Source organism: Balearica regulorum, chromosome 6 (assembly GCF_011004875.1).
Source record: "Balearica regulorum gibbericeps isolate bBalReg1 chromosome 6, bBalReg1.pri, whole genome shotgun sequence".
Taxonomy (NCBI): Eukaryota; Metazoa; Chordata; class Aves; order Gruiformes; family Gruidae; genus Balearica; species Balearica regulorum.
The window spans coordinates 22075875-22094680 of record NC_046189.1 but is presented as its reverse complement, the minus strand read 5'-3'; the positions used below and the strand labels follow the sequence as shown (position 1 = coordinate 22094680).

The window sequence follows — 18806 nt, the reverse complement described above, 5'->3', positions numbered from 1 at the left end:
TAAGCAAGTCATAGGATTAGAAATGAGAATGTTGGGAATAGTTAAGTTCATAAACCAGGACAATACAATTTTAATTTACAAACTCTTGCCTAAAGGTACAATTATTCAAAAGCAAAGGTGAGGAAAAGAGGCACAAGAGATGGAGAAGGGATTGTTAGGAATTGGGGAAAAGCAAGAAAATAAGTTCTGGCAAAATAAACCCAACACCACAGAGTGATAAAACAGAAAAGGAAACAGACTAACCTGCTTTACATTGCAATTTAGAAGATTGCCATTTACAATATAAGGATAATTCTAGCAAGCCTGATCAGAATTCTGTGAAAATCACTGAACCCTGCAGAGGTGTCTCAGATAGGCACCTTGTTGTAAACTTCAAGATCAGGCCTAAAAGAAAACAGATAAATGCTGCAACTAAACCAGCCTGTGGCACTCCTAAATATGACTGCTCACTCTGAAGGTGTTGCTTGGGCTTCCAAAGGACAACTTGCCAAACGCTAGTAGTTTCTGTTTCTCATAAGCCCACATGTTTTCTGTTCCAAGACACTTATTTCTAAGTGCCCCTGTTGCCACTTTTTTTTTTTTTTTTTTTTTTTTCAGAAAGAAAATATTATATAAATAGATTTTGTGCCTGGATTTAAGTGGTTAGCAATATAAAAATACAACAGTATTCACATGTGCAAACTTATTACATCAGAACTTGCCCCCAAGTTTCTCATGCTATCTCTGTTGTCACGGAAGACAGAAGGAAGAGTAATAATAATAAAAAAAATCTGTCGTTTACCCGTATGTAACTCACGGATATTTGTCAATGCAGGTTTATCAATATACAGTCAGCACTGGTTTCACATGTGACAAGGAGGGAAGCAAACGGTGGAGAACGGCAGTACATATGATGCAGATCAACAAGAAAGAAAAAATAAGGACAAAAAGACAGAGAAATTTCTAAAAAATCAGGTAAGGAATTCAGGTGATTCTATATAAAGTGTAAATTGTACAAAGAATCATATCAAATAGTTTATGCTTATTTTGTCCTCCCTGTTATTTCTGAGAATTCCTGCTATATGTGTCTATGGGCATATGTACACACACGCATATACCCTACTTACGCCCACTCACACAACAAATTTCCTTTTTGAGCAAAATTGCCGTTACCTTCAGTGAAAATATTTACTATACTAGTATTTGGCATTTCTTTTAATAAAATCCATTTTCTGTATTTCCTTTTATTTTAAATAAAACATTGTAATTATTTCCTACAGAAAAACAAACGAACCAAAAAAGTAATATTTTTACAAAGGAGTAAAAGAGAGTCGTGGTGTGCGTATTACTGTTCTTTCTCAAAAAAAATCAGTTTGAAGTTCTTAAACCTTACATTTTACCATCCTAGTACTGATCTCTTGGGGCATTACATGCCCACTGCAGAAAAGCAACGTATTATGACCCACCTCTCCCTTCTCACACTGCTGACAGGTGGAAAGTTCATTTAGAGCGTGAGCACACTTCTATTTTCTAAGCCTGACTAAAGAGGAGTAAAAATATATTTACCAAGGATCAAAACTGGGGGAACAGTGAGCAACAATTCATCCTTTGCTCCTCTGCTCCCCTGCTTTGGAGAAAAGTTGTAGCAACACAGTGGGACCAGTAAATAGGGTGGAGGCTGTACATTCTCTACAGCCTAAAACAAGCTGAGAAACTACGCTAACGGCATGTTACGTGATGCAATTGTTCATGACAAACGTTCTCTTAACTTATTAGATACGCTTTGATTTAGAATAGATTGATATTACATTTTTGCCACTAGCGTAAGATAGAAAGAAATACTTATAACGAAACATCACATATCCATCGTTTGCCTATCTATCTTCTTAATCCTTACCTCTCCCTTCCACTCACAAAACTAGAGATGCTGGTATACCAAGACATGTCCACTATTAAGAAATGGTTACTTCCATTTCTGGAATTCCTGAAGTAACACCATCAACTTATCACACCCATTTAGCATATCCACAACACAGAATTCCCTTTAGAGTTTGGCTTTGTAGAAGTGCTTTTTAAGCCTTCTACAAAATGCCTATGTTATGCTCATGTTTAACTTCATAGAACAGCATCTAATGCTTCCAGCCAGCGTGTTTCAGATGACTGACTCCAAACCTATGGAAATTCACTATTGAAATAACGCATTCTATGAATTCCCAGGAGCTCTACAGAAATTAAAAACAAACAAACAAAAATCCCCAGTCAAGCCTCCCAAACTACATAAAACTTATTATTACTGTTATATCGTATCAATTATATGTTGCACAATTCATGATAATGCAATATTGTGTTTGTGCTAACTTTTTGCCATTTGGCAAGATTACCCCACATTGAGACATTCTGCCTATCCCTCTGTACATTGTTGATTCTTGCAAAAGGACAGCTGCTGCATTTATGTTAAAAAAAGGCTCAGAGTATCAACAAGGATGCCTCTTATGGGAGAAGCAACATAATAGAGCTAGAGTTTCTCTAGGACATGCAATATTCATCAGTTACAAACTTGGGAATGTCATATTGTAAAAGCTACATGATAAAAGACACTGTGTGGTATTACAGCTGATTCCATTTGCCATATGGCACGTTATTATTTTGTATTACCTTGGGGAGCGCGCTAAAAGTGAAAGGGAGAACAGAACACACTCAAGGTATACAGAATAATAAGCACAAATTGTATAGTTCTTAATTATAGCAATAAGGTCTGTAACTGAAATGGAGATGGAACTAAATATGGGAGTCAAACATGTGCTATACTGCTCCTCAGTTACTGAAAAGTAATAAACTCCTGTCGGGAATATTTAAACAGGAAGAAATTGCCAGCCACCATATGTAAAAGCCTACAGACAACCTCAAAGCAGGTTGACTCAAAAGTCAGCAAATGCTATGTGCAGTGCTACACATGTTACCATAATACCATTTTACATAAAGAATAGTTTTACATGGAGTAGGTCGGAGAAAAATTAAATCGGTTGTCTCTAAAAATGAGAGTCCATATGCACAGCTATAATAAAATCATCAAATGAATGATTAGAATAAGGGGGGGGGGGGGGGGCACGCACAGAGAGACAGTATTTGCTGAAAACAATTAAAGTAAAAGAATCGTGAATTAATTGTGTCAATTCAGTATCAGGATGAGCGAGCTGCTGCTCGCAAAACCTAAGAAAACCCAAACCAAACCATATCTCCAAATTTAAAAAGGCTTTCCTCTTACAATATATCAGAATTCACAAGCAGATTGTTATTAACGTGGTCAAAACTTAGCCAAGATTTCAGGAAAGTAGGTGCAATGGAAAAAATACTTTGCCTTTCATGTGGCAGTATTTGCCTGCAAATTCAATTCTTCCCACACCAGTGAACTGAGGTTCACCCCACACCCTGCAGTGCCATCTTTGGAGGTGTGTGACTCTGAAGCAAAATGCAACCAAAGTCAGATCATTCTTTGGGAGCTATTATTCAGTCACCACTTAAATTTTAAATGATAGATTTTGTGATAACAAGTAATGGAAATGCACAGGCTTGCTAGGTTTTTGAGTAGTTTGGCTCTAAACACCATAGTCCATTAGATGAAGCATTTCAAGCTCTGTTACAGGAACAGGGTATTTTAAAATTATTCATGCTAATTGTGCAATACTTCAGATGACATCTTCAAAGCTATCATCTATTCAAGTGTTCAGTTTGAGCAGCCAAAAAGTAGAAGATTGTTCTCTTTAGCCAGCTCTTTAACACTTTAACAGCAATAAATCAGAGAAAAACTAGTAACTCTCAATATTTCCCATTATGGGTTATGCATTTTGCTTTCCTGTTAAGCTTTTACTGGCTTATTAGGAAGATAACTTTTTTTTTTTTAAATAAGTCATCCAGGTGACCCATTGTCCTTTAAAGATAACACAACCTCTTGGTAAAATGAATTGGTTTGGCCCCTGTAAGCTTCCCCCTCCTTGCCCTCACTACCAATGGTTTACATTTGTAAATACTTGCAGCCCAGTGATGGCAGGAGGGGCTAAACTGCAATTGCTGTGCAAATTACTGCATCCATTCCCATTTCTCAGCTAATGTTAACAGCAACTCATGACACGTTTTCCACTGTATTATCAAAATTCTATAAAGTTTTCACACATTTCAGTCTGAATGCCACTCATGCTTATTCCACACATAATCTTTTGTTCCAACCATAAAAAAAGGCTGGTGCAAGAATGACTGATGTCACTGAATGAGGGTTATTATTCAGTGAGACAGAAAGGGAGAGAAAAAGCCAGTTCTCACTATTCTCAAGGGTGTTTTTCCCTTTAAGTTATCAGGAATCTGGAATACATGTTAATTGACACTCAAATTTAAAGACTCCATGTTGTAAACATACTGGCTGAATTAGCAAACATTTGTCTATTATTGTCCTCTTTAAAGGAAAGCTATGTATTATTACAAGAGAAAATAATATTTTATATTTTTTTCCTTCTAAGAATGTATTCAATTCCATACTAATGAAAGATAACTAATATTTGACAGAACTAGCGTTTACCTTACCCTAATAAATCAAGAATTTACAACTCCATTTTAAATAGTTTGATTTCTGTTATTCTGATAAACTCTTACCTTGACAACAAGCATAAATGTCATTATTTCATGACAAATTCTCGGTGCAGCAGTTTTAAATTGGTAATGAAACCCCCCCCTTTTTTTTAAATGCTTAGTAATTTCTTCTGAAAAAATAAAAATGTTTACTTAAATATCAGAAATGGAATGTCAGTATGAATTCTTCAACCTAAAATCTTATCATAACATGGTAATTATTACCACTATTATTTTTTAAAAAAAATTACAAACTATTCAAATTTCACAGTGAACAACTCAGGAAAATATCAAGAAAATAATAAATGGAAGACTTTAGGAGCTGAACTCAAGGAAAGAATCACGTTCCAAAGTTTTCTCATGACAGGCAAAGTTTTTTCTGCTAGTTCAATTCATTTAGGCAGTTAATTTTTTTGATTAATTGATCATGACAGTATTATAGTATAATATTGATTATATTAGATGTGTACACTTTCAAAGCCTTCAATTAGTTTAAGGAAATGCAGATAAGCCAAAAAATTGCTATGCTTCAGAGGAAGAACATTCAATTACATTTAGCAGGAAAATCACAACTAAAGTATTTTTATCTAACCACAGTTTTTAAATAACCAAGGGGTGAACAGCGACACTATCTTAAGAGAATTTCAGAGAGGACAGAATCTTAAAGACATGACCTATTTAAGTAGTACATTGTGCATTATAAAACCATACTGTCAGCTACACACCCCGTTTTTAGTGAAAGTGAAGTATTTAAAAATTTGGAACACTGGTTATATAAACTGGAATAATAAAATTGTCAGTATGGTCAACCTCTGACTTTCACTTCCAGAGACACGAATATAATCAATTTTATAAAAACACCTCTACCTGAAAACTTGAAAAACAAGCAACTGCCCTGTGCTTTGGAGATACCTACGATCTAGCTAAATGCAATTTCTGTATCCATGTTAGGGCTTCTTTTGACACGTATTCAACTCTCAATTCTCATATGCTTCTTCCAAAAAGATATTCTGCTGGATATTTGCAGTATATTATGAACAGATTCCTGCTCTCCTGATTCATGTTAGAGGACTTGTATCTTTGATGGATTATGAAGAGTGGATGAAACTGTAAGTGAACAAAATAGTATAGTAAACAAAGTATTTAGGATTTCACTGCTGAAGTTATTCACAGCAGATTATAGCCCGGTGCTTCCACACTATTCTAAATCTAAGTCTTTATGCCATCAAAAGCGGACAGACTCTCAAGGTAAATGAGTGGCAAAGTCTCATATCCTGATCACCCAGCATGATCTGTATTTGCCGTAGTCCTGAAGAAACCTCAGTATCATTTGAGAGTAAGGACCACAATATGCCCATAATGGTCCAACAATGTTATTTGTAATATCGGGAATTTTCAGGGGTAGAGCAAGCAGAACCTGTTTTGCAAGCATAGCTTTTCAACTGCAATGCCTACATTGCACGTTTGGCCAGTCCAGTCTAGTAAAGTACTGAACAATTTCCTATCCTTTTGATCCCAAACACGTACGTGTTTGGTTTTGATATACTGTGTAGGTTCCAAAAAAGAAAAAACAATTATTCAAAGCAAACAACAGAATCTGAAAAATGAACAAGACTAAAAGTGTAGAACAATGCGTTCTGAATGAGTTCATTTTATTTGAATGCTCAGGTACCACAATGAAGGCTCTGCCACCCTTATTTACACCCTCATCTCCAAGAACACTTCATCTCCTGCTCAAGCCTGCATCCTAAAAGTAGCATTAAGTGCTTCCCTGGAACAGACTAGTGAACTACATGCTCAGATGATCTCTGTAATTTCTTATTTTTAAAGCCAGGTGACTGCAATAACATCATGCTAGCAATAAATTATGTTATAAATTGTACATAACTGTATAGAAATAAACCTGCGAGGTATCTAAGTCTCCATCAAAATGGAATAAAGTAGGAGAGCTGTTTTTAAACTGGAATATACAAGACCGAACGTTGTGCTTAGAATGAAAATAGCCTTTTGTAATTCCTTGCTTAAGCCACTAAAGGACGATCTGATTTCTATGAAGTGCATTAAAACATAGGAGGTATAAATTCCTTTTTGCTGTTTAGAATACTGTTGAATTTTTTTTGACATCACAGATGACAGTAAATGTGATTAATGGCTGCTGATAATTGGAGTTTCATTCCAGTGGTTATTGCTTGTCAGTAACAATTAATAGCTCCACAAAACTCCCATTCATTTCACAATATTAAAGAACGATGGCTTTTGGGAATTATACTAAACTAGGAATTTTCAATTAGATTTTGAATTTTATAGTATATTGACTAACAGTTTATGGTTTCATAATAGCAGCGATGCCTTATTGTCGGTATGGTAATCACTCTAATTACATGTATGTTTATCTGGAGAATTACAATTTTTATAGTTGTCGTATTAAAAATAGTCAATTACATGTTACCACTTGTTTAAAAGTGTAGAGAGTTTTGGTCTTTATCAGTAAAGATGATTTTGAATGTCAGCTACATAGGTTTTTTTCCCCCAGTATTTTATAGGCAAGATGCAATGGTTAAGGGATGCAAAAAAAAAAAAAAAAAAGTTGAGGTTCCTCAGCACCAGCTGGTATGGCGTGTGGCACAGCGAACCACTTGCAAATCTTCTACCTACAGTTGGCTGGGCTGTAGATATAAGGCAGTAACTGTCTCATCCCATCCCATTTGCAGAACTATAGAAAGAGAGGGAAAATCTTGAATAAAGTAAAAGGTACTGAATTTTGGAGAACTGAGAAGCATCCTCACCTTTGGCCTTTCCTCCAGTAAATAACTTCCTGCACTCAGGAGGAAAAAAATAAACAAACAAACAAGAACAGGAAAGAAGGAGGAATCAAGGACTGGCACAGAGGAGCACACAGGGGAGAGAGAAAGGTTTGCGTAAGATAAAGTTGATTGAAAACGTGTGATCTCAATCAGGACAAAACAGCACAGAGTTTGATGTGAGAGACTGCAAAGGGTATGGTTTTTTTCTGTGACAACATTAAACTTACTAGAGCAAATTTTTAAGTTTCTTAACTGAGAAACCAGCAGACTCTGAAGTTTAACATGCTTATAAAATAAATCTTGAAAATATAAGGATACTAATAAAAATTCTGGCCCTTCAGGAAGCCGGTACATTTCTAACATTGACATCTATACTGTCAGTATCTGAGTCATAGATCATCTAATAAAGTTCAACAAAGTGGAAAAAGGAACAATGTGGAGAAAGCTTTATAAAGTTAACTTTTAATTAGCAAGGCACATACTGATTTCACTTGCATAAGTGCTTTTGCCTAGGATTCTCCTTGACTTCAATTTTTTGATGCAGAGAATACAATTTCTATGAGAATACTCTAAATAAATGTTTCTTGTGCTTTGTATTTTATTTAAATAAGCTCTTAAAATTTACTGATAATTTTTATTATTTTACAAATTATCTAATGAATCTCCCAAATAAAGAAAATTCTAGTAATTTAATCTTGTAATATTCTTCCAGACAATGAAGTTATCCTAGTGTAAAACAAGGCAGGATGAGAATCTGTCCCATGAAGCACTAAATTATTTTAGCAAACTAAGTCAAGGAAAAAGTCAACAATAAAAATGACTGTGAGAATTCTAATGAAATTCCAAGTCAAAACTGCAGCCCATTGCACATTCTATTTAATATAATAATTCTCCATCCAGTAATGATCATTTCCAAGTCAATGCCAAATTCTGATTGAAGTCAATGAGAGCAGGAGCAAGACCTTTCTTGTTCATATTTGATTTATTTGTGCAAGTTTGCAAAAGCAGAAAATTGCTGCTCGCAACAGGGGAACCTCAAAAGATGTACTTGCTTGTTTCATTTGAAAAATCATAATGTGGAAGTTTGGATGATTATACAGAGATATGTAAACCTTTTTGATTTATTTGAATCTTGGCCTTCAGAACATCTGTTCAGAAATATTTTTTCTTACATTTTCATGATACTACTATTAGTAATTTGTTGTATATTAGCACCTAATAGCCGTAATTAGTATTTGTTCTACTGTGGCAGGTGCTGTATAGACCATGGTAAAACCAAGTGCAAAATAAGATGGGATTAAATACGAAAAAATAACCAGTTTATGGGACTAAATAAAAAACCTAGCTTTGCAATTCCTAAGGTAAATTCTGGCTAACTAACTGTAGGTTAGGTATTATTTTAGAATAATTGTTTTTCTTATAATTTCTTTTAAATTCCCAATGTTTATTTGGAAAATAAAACATGCAAAACTTGCCATTAAATAAATTCACAATTATGACACAAAACATCATGATTAGAGAGAATAAAGTATATAGTATGTATGTCAGGAATCTGATACAAAAGGACAACAGAGTTCAAAAATGCAATTCAGTTCTATTCTTTGATCTAACCTAATAAAACTTTAATCTTTCCATTGTAGAACACAAATTCAGGCATTGCAATGCCTGTAGATCCAATTCTAATCTCTCGTTCACGCCAATCATTTTCAGTCCTCAGTGACTCTCAGGTTTGATAATACCAACAGAGTACCACAATATATGTCCCATATCCAGCACTGAATTTATTGGTTGGGGTTTACTTATTTTATGATTGAAGAATTTATTTTGCAAAAGAAAAATTAAGATTTTTCTTCTTTATTTTCTGAACGTGTAAACATTGAACTTTTATTTCTTTTCCCAAAAATCCATACTTCTCATTCCTTCTGTGACATTCTTAATATTTTTTTAACAGCAGTGGTAAAATACATTATGCTGCTCAGTGCCTTGAAGCCATAATGATATTCAGCCTTCCCTAGAAGAGATACCTTTTCACTTGCACTGTTTTTAATTCAGTTCAGCTACAATACAGGAAAATTGAACAATAAACCATAAAGTCAAAAATAGGCTTCTTTTTCTGTACGTATATAAAGGTAATGTTACTTGAAGTCAGTAAAAGCAGTGGTTATTTGGCACCTGAGAAGGCTGGATATTGCTAATATTCTTCAGCCAAAGATTTCCAGGTCAGTTAAATATAAGTTAAGATCCTAAGGAATGACTGTATCATCATTTTCTTCAGGACAATATTACCATTATGAGTGTGTGAAATATTTGTAAGCTTCTTAATAAATTCACTCACTTCTGAATGGTGACCCTCAAAAAATGTATAGCAAGAAAGAGCTCCAAGGACAGAAATGCAACTTTGAAGTAAGTCTCCTTAATGGGAGAAAGCTTATATTCTATTTGGTTTAGGTTATACAAGCACATTTCTTAACTCAGTCAATTCTGAGTGATAAACAAAGGGAAATTTCTTGTGCTGCACACACACCAGCCATAGCCACCTCAGGGCTCTGACTAAACTTATTAAGTGTCTGGCCCAAAAAATCACAGCTGTGATCTCCACCTGAGCACACCTTGATTTCCAAATGACCATATCGGTTTGCTTTCAATGTCTGGGACAGTACACTAATGGGTATTCAGTGGTGTGGAAGACACCTTTTATAGTTGTCTGACTTTAAAGGGATCTCTTTTAAAAAGATACATGATTACTACAACTTGGTGCATTCAAAGGGTATTTTTCATTGTGAGTGAAAATTTTGCCTTGAAAATTCAGTTTCTTGCACTCATTTAGAATCAGTATATATGGACTGAAGTTCAGACGTTGTATTTTGTCTAGCTTTTAACCATAGTAAGGTTGTGCATGTGGCACTGTGACCTGAAACTGGGATTATATTTCATCTTCCATATTAAATTCAGACTCTTTCTCCTGACTGCAATCATGGCATCTAATTAATGTATTGGGGGGGGGGGGGGGGCGGGGAATATGGGAAAACCTGCATTAGTGAGTCATCAAAGTTTTAAGTTATTGTTGAATGATTCTATTGTTGGACAGGAGTCTTTTGATTAGGATTCTTTAGAGATACTCCATCCTCATCTTCTGATAGTCTTACAATTGTTGTGAGTAGAAGTTACTTTTTTGTTGCCATCCTTTTCTCAGAGACTCTCAAATGCTGGATCAGAGCCCTGTCAAAGACTGGGGGCTGAATGATGATGCATAGGAACACTTTCTTAATTAGTTCAGATGGTTTAGGTACAAACGGTTTTTACAGAGAAGTGTGCTGCAAAATCCACATTGGTAATTCAATTACTGTTTTCAAAATGTAGTATTTTACAAAACACCTAGGGGAACTAGACATTTCCTCTAAGAAAACTCCAGGGGAACAGGAAAGCCAGTACTTCTGGGCAGACAGGGAATGTCAGAGCCTCATTAGCTGTCCTTTTTTGGGTGTAAATTCTAGCTTCTGCATGACTTTCCAGTCTCTCTAGTACCCAATAGTTTTAGTGTGCCTTGGGTCATTAGATAATTAAAATATGCATACATTCAATAGCATAAAACTCATCAGAACATGCAGGCAAAAATTTAGAAGCTGAAACCCCAGCTGTTTGCTGCTTTGAAGAATTATTTCTTCTTTTTTTTTTTTTTAAACTATGAGTAGCACCTGTAAGTATTGAGAACGGCAGAGCCAAGCAGAACATAAGCTATAAGCAGAAAGGAGGAACAGGCCACGCAAATACTCTTGTTCGAATGAAATTGAGGTTGTCTGAGAATGTTTTCTAAACTCAGTCAAAACTTCTGCTGGAAAAGCTCTCACTAAAGCATTAGCTACTCCATTTTTTCAGGGGATGTTTTGTATTCTAGTGTCTCTGTCCAGAATCATTATGTATCATTATGGATTGAAGTGGGAATAAATTACCCCAACATGCCGTACTGTGCTCAGGAAGAGTATATTTAACTTCAGAGATGAAGATCCCCTTTTACCTTTACTCTAAAAGCTATGGCTTTTTAGAGTTTTGGGATTTTCAGCTTATTTACTAATTATAAGTGTATGTTACAACTGTAGCACAGGAGACTTTAATCTGATTAATAGAGAAAATTAAAAACTTAACGTTTTACTGCTGCTATATTTACTCTTTCACTTTGTGACTGCATTCCTGAACTTCAGGAGAAGCAGGATTGTTATAGTCTTAGACTGCCTTTGTTAAAAATCCTCTCTCATGCTCCTGCCTTACACACAAAAAAGTAAACTCAAAGAAAAGGCTACAGTTTTGAATAGAAGGTTCATCAGTATTTGCTATAATTTCACAGCAGAAAAGACCATACAATTACAACTAAGACATTTGCTACAGAGGTCTGTGTCAGACCTTAAATATTCACATCATTGTTATGCTTTATCAGGTGCATGGATTTCAGGCATTTGCCTTCTCCAAACTCATCCTTCTTACCTTCTATAACTTATGTTTAATAAGCAGGCAAAAGCTCCTCCGAGCTTTACTAGCAGGAAATAATTGTTGTATGTTCTCTGCAGTTTCCTCTCCAGCACCATAGCATACATCAGTTGCTAATGGTTAATTACTTTGTGCACTTGCAGTTCAGTCTCCTGAGGAACGAAATTAAATTTTGTGGTTTTAGCCTAGGAGAACATGGACTCAAAACACAGACGCTCTTTTAAAAGTTTTTCTGAACACCAATCAAAGCAGTTCCTTGGCACACAGGACAGGGAGTTGCAGGCCTGACTTTTATTCCAGGTGGCACTTGACTTGACGTTCACTGATTGCATCAACAGCCAGAACTATTTCTTTGCGCCTAACACTGATGAGTATTGCCCTGTCCTCTCAATGAAAGACTGTTTATTTGCTCCTGCAAGAGGCTGTACATACCACTATAACTAAATGATTCAGTAATTCAAGAAATTACTCATTCTCTCTGAATTTTGCTTACATTTGCCTCAAACTAACATTCTTGGCAAGAGACAACTAACAAGCCTTGGAGCACTGTCAGTGCTAGGAATGTAACACTTGAATTCATCCTGGAAAGTTAAGGAGCACATTGCCATCCTTTGCCCAGACTTAATTGGATAGCTGGTATTTAAATGTGCGCACTGAAGACAATTGTGTTTTGCCCATTTTTGCTAGAAATATTGCTGATCCCTATGTGCTTTATGTAAGTTATGCCCAGATATCTTGGAAAACATGATAAACAGAACTGTTTGGAAATATTCCAGTGAAAAGGTTTTCTCAAGAAGATCTGATTTCATAAATGGAAGAATTTTCCTGCAGCATTTTGGATTTTATGAATTTTCACTGAATGGAAATCAGATTCACAGGATGCCTTGTCTGGGCTCCAGACAGGTTGTCCCAAGATATCCGGAAATTGTTCAGATTTTTTTTTTAGTTCTGTGCAAATATGATGTTCTGAGAAAAATTTGGATCAATTCTTGCAAAATGGAAATCCTCTTTTAGTAAGCGTTTTAAGGCATCTTATTTTTCTCTTTTCGTATCTGGTTCCCAAAATAACTTAGAGAATGAGCTCTAAGAGGTGCTATAAATTTTGGAAACTGATGATGGCCACTTAAAGCTTTTATAATACTGCCAGCAACTGCAGTTATGTCAGCATACAAACAGCAACAAAAAACCCCCCACAAAACCAAAAGAAGTCCCAGATGCTTTTTCAGATACAGAACTAGTGCAACTTTCAATAATTTTTGCTAGAGGTTTTTTTGTCTTCTTTTGTGAGTTTACCTGATATGCCTATGTCAGTTACAAATTGTTGCTCCTAGAGAGTAGGCTTTATCTTATAATTTGCATGACTATCAGTAATGATAAAACCCCAGCAGAATAAAAGGCTTTTTTTCCTCATGCTAGATAGGGAGCTTAATTAGCATTAATTTAATTCTGAGAGCAATACTCCCTTTGTCTCCCTTATTTCACAGAAGAGCTGCTGCTGAGATACTTTGCCACGTTTTTCCTTCCTATAGGGCAAATACACCTTCACCTCCTCCTCTCTTTTTCAGTACAAACAATTTGTATGAAGTATTTATATTGTTCTGAGATTAAAAATAAACCCAAAAAAAACCTAAGACATTTTGTAAACTCAGTGCTTGAATATAGATTAAGATAATGGAATAAATTATGCAGAACACAATTGATGAAGAAATTGTTAAATGGGCAAAAATATCTGGAAACTGAGCAAATTTGCACCAAATTCTAAACATTGCCACTGTCTATTATTATTTTGATTAATTAGAATAAGCATCCTTTGTTAATTTTGTTTCTTTGGCGGGAAGAAAACAGAGCAAGTATTGCATGCATAATCATAAATTAAAGTCAGTACTCTTAAATTGTACATTTATAGAGATTTAGCTTCTTAAGTACTTCAAATTATTGGCTATAAAAAACTTCATCTATTCATACTGATGAAGAAAACAATCACAACTCTGGGCCCCAACTCATGCAGACTTCATAACGCTCTGAATCACAGCAAAGTGGCTCTCGAATTTTCGGTGAAAGCAGGTTTTTTGTTTTATTTAGAGTGTATAATTAAATTGGAAAATATTTCTGGTTAGAAACATTTCTGACTTTTTAGTATAGAAGTTGCAGCATTTGTGTTGGAAAATCATTCTTTGGAAAGAATGCTTCCTGAGCGAAAAGACATCATCACTTTAAAAGATGACAAATACAATAACTGTTTTCCATTTGGAAATAAGTAAAACTACATAAAGTACAAGATAAATGTGCTTTAACTGTTTCCCAACATTTTTTTCAAGTAAGGAAAACAGTAAAAAAGAGCTATAGGGATTTTTTTCAACTTTCTTTCCAATTCTTTCTTAGTGGCAAAAGCAGGTAGACAACCTGTGTGATGAAAGACAAAATGCTTCCCCAGAAAATGTCAAGGTGGAGCTGAATGCTTACAGTATATTTTGTGTGTGCATATTAGAGTCTCATTTACTCATTTTACATCTTCCAGTTGGAAAACCAGTTAATATTATTTGGGAAAAAAAAATAGTGAGAAGTACAATTTCAAAATTGTTACCTTTGGAACACTAATTCAGACTTTTAGTTGCCTTTCTCATGTGAATTGCCTCCTTACCAAAAATGACATAAATATATAACCTTTAGCATAAAAAATAATCCTTTTACATTTCAAAAGGAAACCATCAGAAATGTAATGATGTCTGCACAAGGATTCTCTACTACTATTGTGTTTTACTTGAAAGGTAATGGAAAAATCTAAAATTTCAAGATACAACAGTGTATTTAATGTCCTACGCTGCTCACTGCTCTTTTGCTAAGAGAGAAAAGCCTTCTTCAGTGACTTGGTTAGTCGTATTGAACTAATAACTTTATATGAAATTATTATATCAATAAATTAGTTGTTAAATTCTATCAAGTCAAATTACTGAAAGAAGATTCTCAAATGAAGGCTAAATGCTGGGACTTCAAACAGAAATCAGTTCTCAGTTACTACCTGTGTTATGGTGTTTGGGTGCTATATACATGGGGTTTTGCTGGTTTAAAAAAAAAAATCTTTAAAGCCATGTGTTTCATGAATTCCTTACCGTGCTCCATTCTGCTGTATACTTTACTTACAAATTAAATTCTCTGTGAAGGAAATCCAAAATTGTTGTTCATAAGCTCTACAATAACAGGGTTGGGTTTTTTTTTGTATGAGCCAACAATTTTCAAGTGAATAGGGCCTTTATAAAACATATTTTAACACTCCTGTAGATTAATAACGTGTTAGCAGAAAAAGACATGTTGAGCTTAGCTCAATTATTCTTCCATTCCAATTATACTGTGACATTAAATCTTGTGACATTTAATAAGAAAGGCCATTTCACCCACGGCTGCCTCAACTGGTGACAATTTATGCAACAGTGTTGCCGCCTAAGAAACTATTCTAAAAGGTGGTGGCTTTCTCACATGCTGGTATATCTAACTGCCCATATAAATTAAATAAGATGCAGCAAAATATATAAAAACTGTTCCTCTTACAATTACCTGATGCCTTTGACTACAGAAAGAGGAATTAACCAGGCTGGCATAAATTCTTTTTGCGATTGCAGTAGCATTAATGGACTAAAATAAAACAGAACAAAACAACAAAGTATTTGCATGCAAATCTCTCTCATTTCTTTATAGTGTTTCACATTTGTGAATATGAATTCACAGGTTTGAATATCTTCAATATTTTATTAACAAACTTCCATTAAACAAAACTTTTAGTGACACCACTAAATAAGTCTCTGGAGTAAACCTAGTGTTGGTCTTCCTCAAGGCAGAGCTGAGTTACAACCTTTAGGACCAGCTCAAGATTCTTTCCAAGATGACAAGCATACACACTCCTTATCGTAGATTATAAGCAAAGAAATCTCAGCTAGCTGCTCATCTGGCTCCAAACTGGAAGATGTGTAGCTTGATCTGTACCTAAAATAACTAGCCTTGCTGACAGGCAACTGGCTTCAGGATCTGAGCTACAATCTCCTTGCAGCACCAAGCCGAATGCATATGAATGCATCAGCTGACTCTATAGATGTCTTGAGGGGTTTTGCAGCAAGTCCCACTGTGTGTTGGTGTAAAACTAGTCTCAAATCATTTCAATTAACTTCTACTTCTAAAAGTTAAAAGTATATTGTCAGGTGTATATAAGACCACCATTTTCATATTTTCAGATAACACTGGAGTCACACACTTTCAGTAAATGGCTTTCCAAAAGACTCGAGAGTTCTTACAGCAATTTATTTTAGTCCATTATGAAATAAAATTTTATAGTAACATGACACATCTGGTCTATTGCTTAGGTAGGACAGATGTTTCAAATCAAATATCCAAGCATTAAAGAGCAGGCTGTTTGCCGCAGGTAAAACCTGTGTGAAAGTCACGAGGACTAAAGGACTGCATCCTGCCTGATTAAGACTAGGTAAACTAATTCAGGTTCATGTTCATGGTAGAAATGTTTTGGTTTTTTTCCTATGGCTCTATTCTACCCAGCAGTAGCTATTTTGCAGTTTTTCTGGGATGTTACAACACAAAGTATAGGAAAATTAGGTAACAAAAAGCAAAAATAAAACCTTAATTGTCAGTCTTTTCAAAGCATATGAAAAAAAGCAGCTAAATTTTAACTACTCCATACTATGAAAATCACATGCTTTTACGGATTTGTGGGTGGAGAGAATGGTGTGTGCCTTCATGTATATTGGAAAAAATTAATCCAGCTGCTCCAGCTTCAGGGCATGTCACAAAATACTGTGCAGGATGGATAAATGAATGAATTATTGAGCCATGATCTTCATCCTTCTTTGAAAATCATAGTTATTTTTGGTACCAACTTATAAAAAGTTTGTTTGGGTGTTGAACAAAATCCCCTGAAAATATGCATTACAGAAAGCACATCTTTCACTGAAGATGCCCCTGGCAAGGACCTTATGCCAATATGAGATTTCATGCACCTTTTCATGTAATATCTCTATAAAGCATTCGCACCTAATACAAAAGAAGATAAACTGTTTAACATTTGTGGCAGCAGTAGATAAAATCCTAGGAAACCACAAGCAACAAAACACACTAACCAAGTAAATGTTGGGGAGGGAGGAACCAAAACAATGAAACTAAGGTCTGCCTCTTAATTGTGGTAGTTCTAAGGACAAGAGAGAAAGAAGAGAATTATTATAAAGCCCAAGCCCATTTTTCTCTTCATTTCCATTTCTTAGGGATAAATTTATGTTTATAGGAAGAGTCAGATTTTACTGCACACAGAGTACTGAAGCTAAATAGCACCAAAATTTCTTTGGTACAGCTGTATTTCTTTAGAAACCAAATACATAGGTAACACTTGTGAACATTTTAACGACAGGATGAATAGATCTGCAAACTTTCACCAGTCTAAAAAAGCCACAGGGACAGGGCTAGCTGTGGGCATAGAGCAGTCAGCTCTTGAAAGCTTGTTGCCTTTGCATGTGCTGCGCGAAGTGAATGCTGGCTTTGAACACTTGCTCCCTACCTGTAATACCCTCTTCTGCTGATGTTCTGGGCTCTCATGTCCTTTCAGCAAGGAGGAGACACTGTTACCCATGGTGGTGGCACAGAGGTACCGTCCCTTCCTCCCTCTCCTCTTGGAGTTGGTGGCAGAAGCAGAAAGCCCTGCTTCCTGGGACCTTCTCACCATGCTTTGTGGTCCCTTCATCCCTGCACCCCACAAGGACAGCCTGGGCACTGAGAACAGAGTCCATAGGAATGGATTTCATCATAGCATTTTGTCATCTTCTGCCACAGCAGAAAGTTGATTAAAGTTCATGGGCTTAAGCTAACAGCTATTGTAACTAAGCCTGACTCATGCTAACTGCTGCTGGGTGACATCCAGCCTGCTCGGAGGGAAGGAAGAAGACAGGGCAGGCTGCAGTCTCTGTACAGAGAAAGGGAGAAGGGGAAGCCATACCCATCAGTCCCCTTTCCCTCGTCCTGACATGCACTGACCTCTCCCAGCCAATTCCCCAAATTTTTTAACCATATGTGTACATTAGAAAACTATTTTTAGAACTGCATCAGCTACAAATGAAGATCAGTTGGGTTTCCTGGGTTTTTTCCTGTGCACTGTTGCTCCTTTAGTAATTACACTAGACGTTAGAGATAAAAAAAAAAAAATCATGTAGACACCTCTTTACATCACTAACATTTCTCCTACTACACAGGAGAACAGAGCATAAGGATTAGCTGCTTCTTGTTCATGCATCTAGAGATGTAACAGAATCTCCATCCCAAAAAGGCATGATTTTTATCATTTCAATTAAAAAAAAAAAAAACAAACAGAAATAGTTTGGAGCTTGGCATAGTATATTTGAGTCTCTGCCAGAAAACAGCAACCTTTTTTGAGAAATATCAATGCTCATGTTGAAGGGCTTCAGTTTGTGGACTGTTGTTGCTACAGCCTTTGAGCAAGAGCAGAAAAATATTTTGATTTTTGAGTGCATATTGAAAAAGTATTCAATTAAAATGAAAATCCAAGATTTTATTCTACCTCTATACAAGGCCCTGGGAAATTTCCCTGCAATTTTTATGTTTTCCAATTATAGGTCTGATTTATATTTTGGCTTCTAGATGCCCCAAACTGGTTCATTAATTATATTCCAGAATTATAACAGAACTCTCCAGATACAACATTTTGTTAAATTCTTCTTTCCTTTCAAAAGTTATTCTTCCACTGTGATCATAAATGCTTTTTATACCAGGATTCTAGAATCATTTGCAAAACTGGAAAATAAAATCTGTCATTTTTCCTATTCTGCATGGAAATTAATGTTACAGATTGTTTAATTGAGAAAAGTACATAAGCACAGTGTTGATGAATTGCTTCAACTATCAACATGACTGGGA

The 18806-nt window shown here is 35.5% G+C and overlaps 1 protein-coding gene across 4 annotated transcripts in view; it reads left to right on the top strand.

Annotated features, from left to right (window-relative positions):
* B3GALT1 (beta-1,3-galactosyltransferase 1) overlaps positions 1-18806 on the top strand; it is a 324178-nt gene that overhangs the window by 206794 nt on the left and 98578 nt on the right. For 3 of the 4 annotated variants that reach the window (XM_075756751.1, XM_075756750.1, XM_075756753.1), the window contains one exon: positions 815-954. The exons of the other annotated variant lie outside the window; for it this stretch is intronic. The gene's annotated coding sequence lies outside the window, so the exon portion shown is untranslated. The remainder of the gene's footprint in view (positions 1-814; positions 955-18806) is intronic. 4 annotated transcript variants of the gene reach the window in all.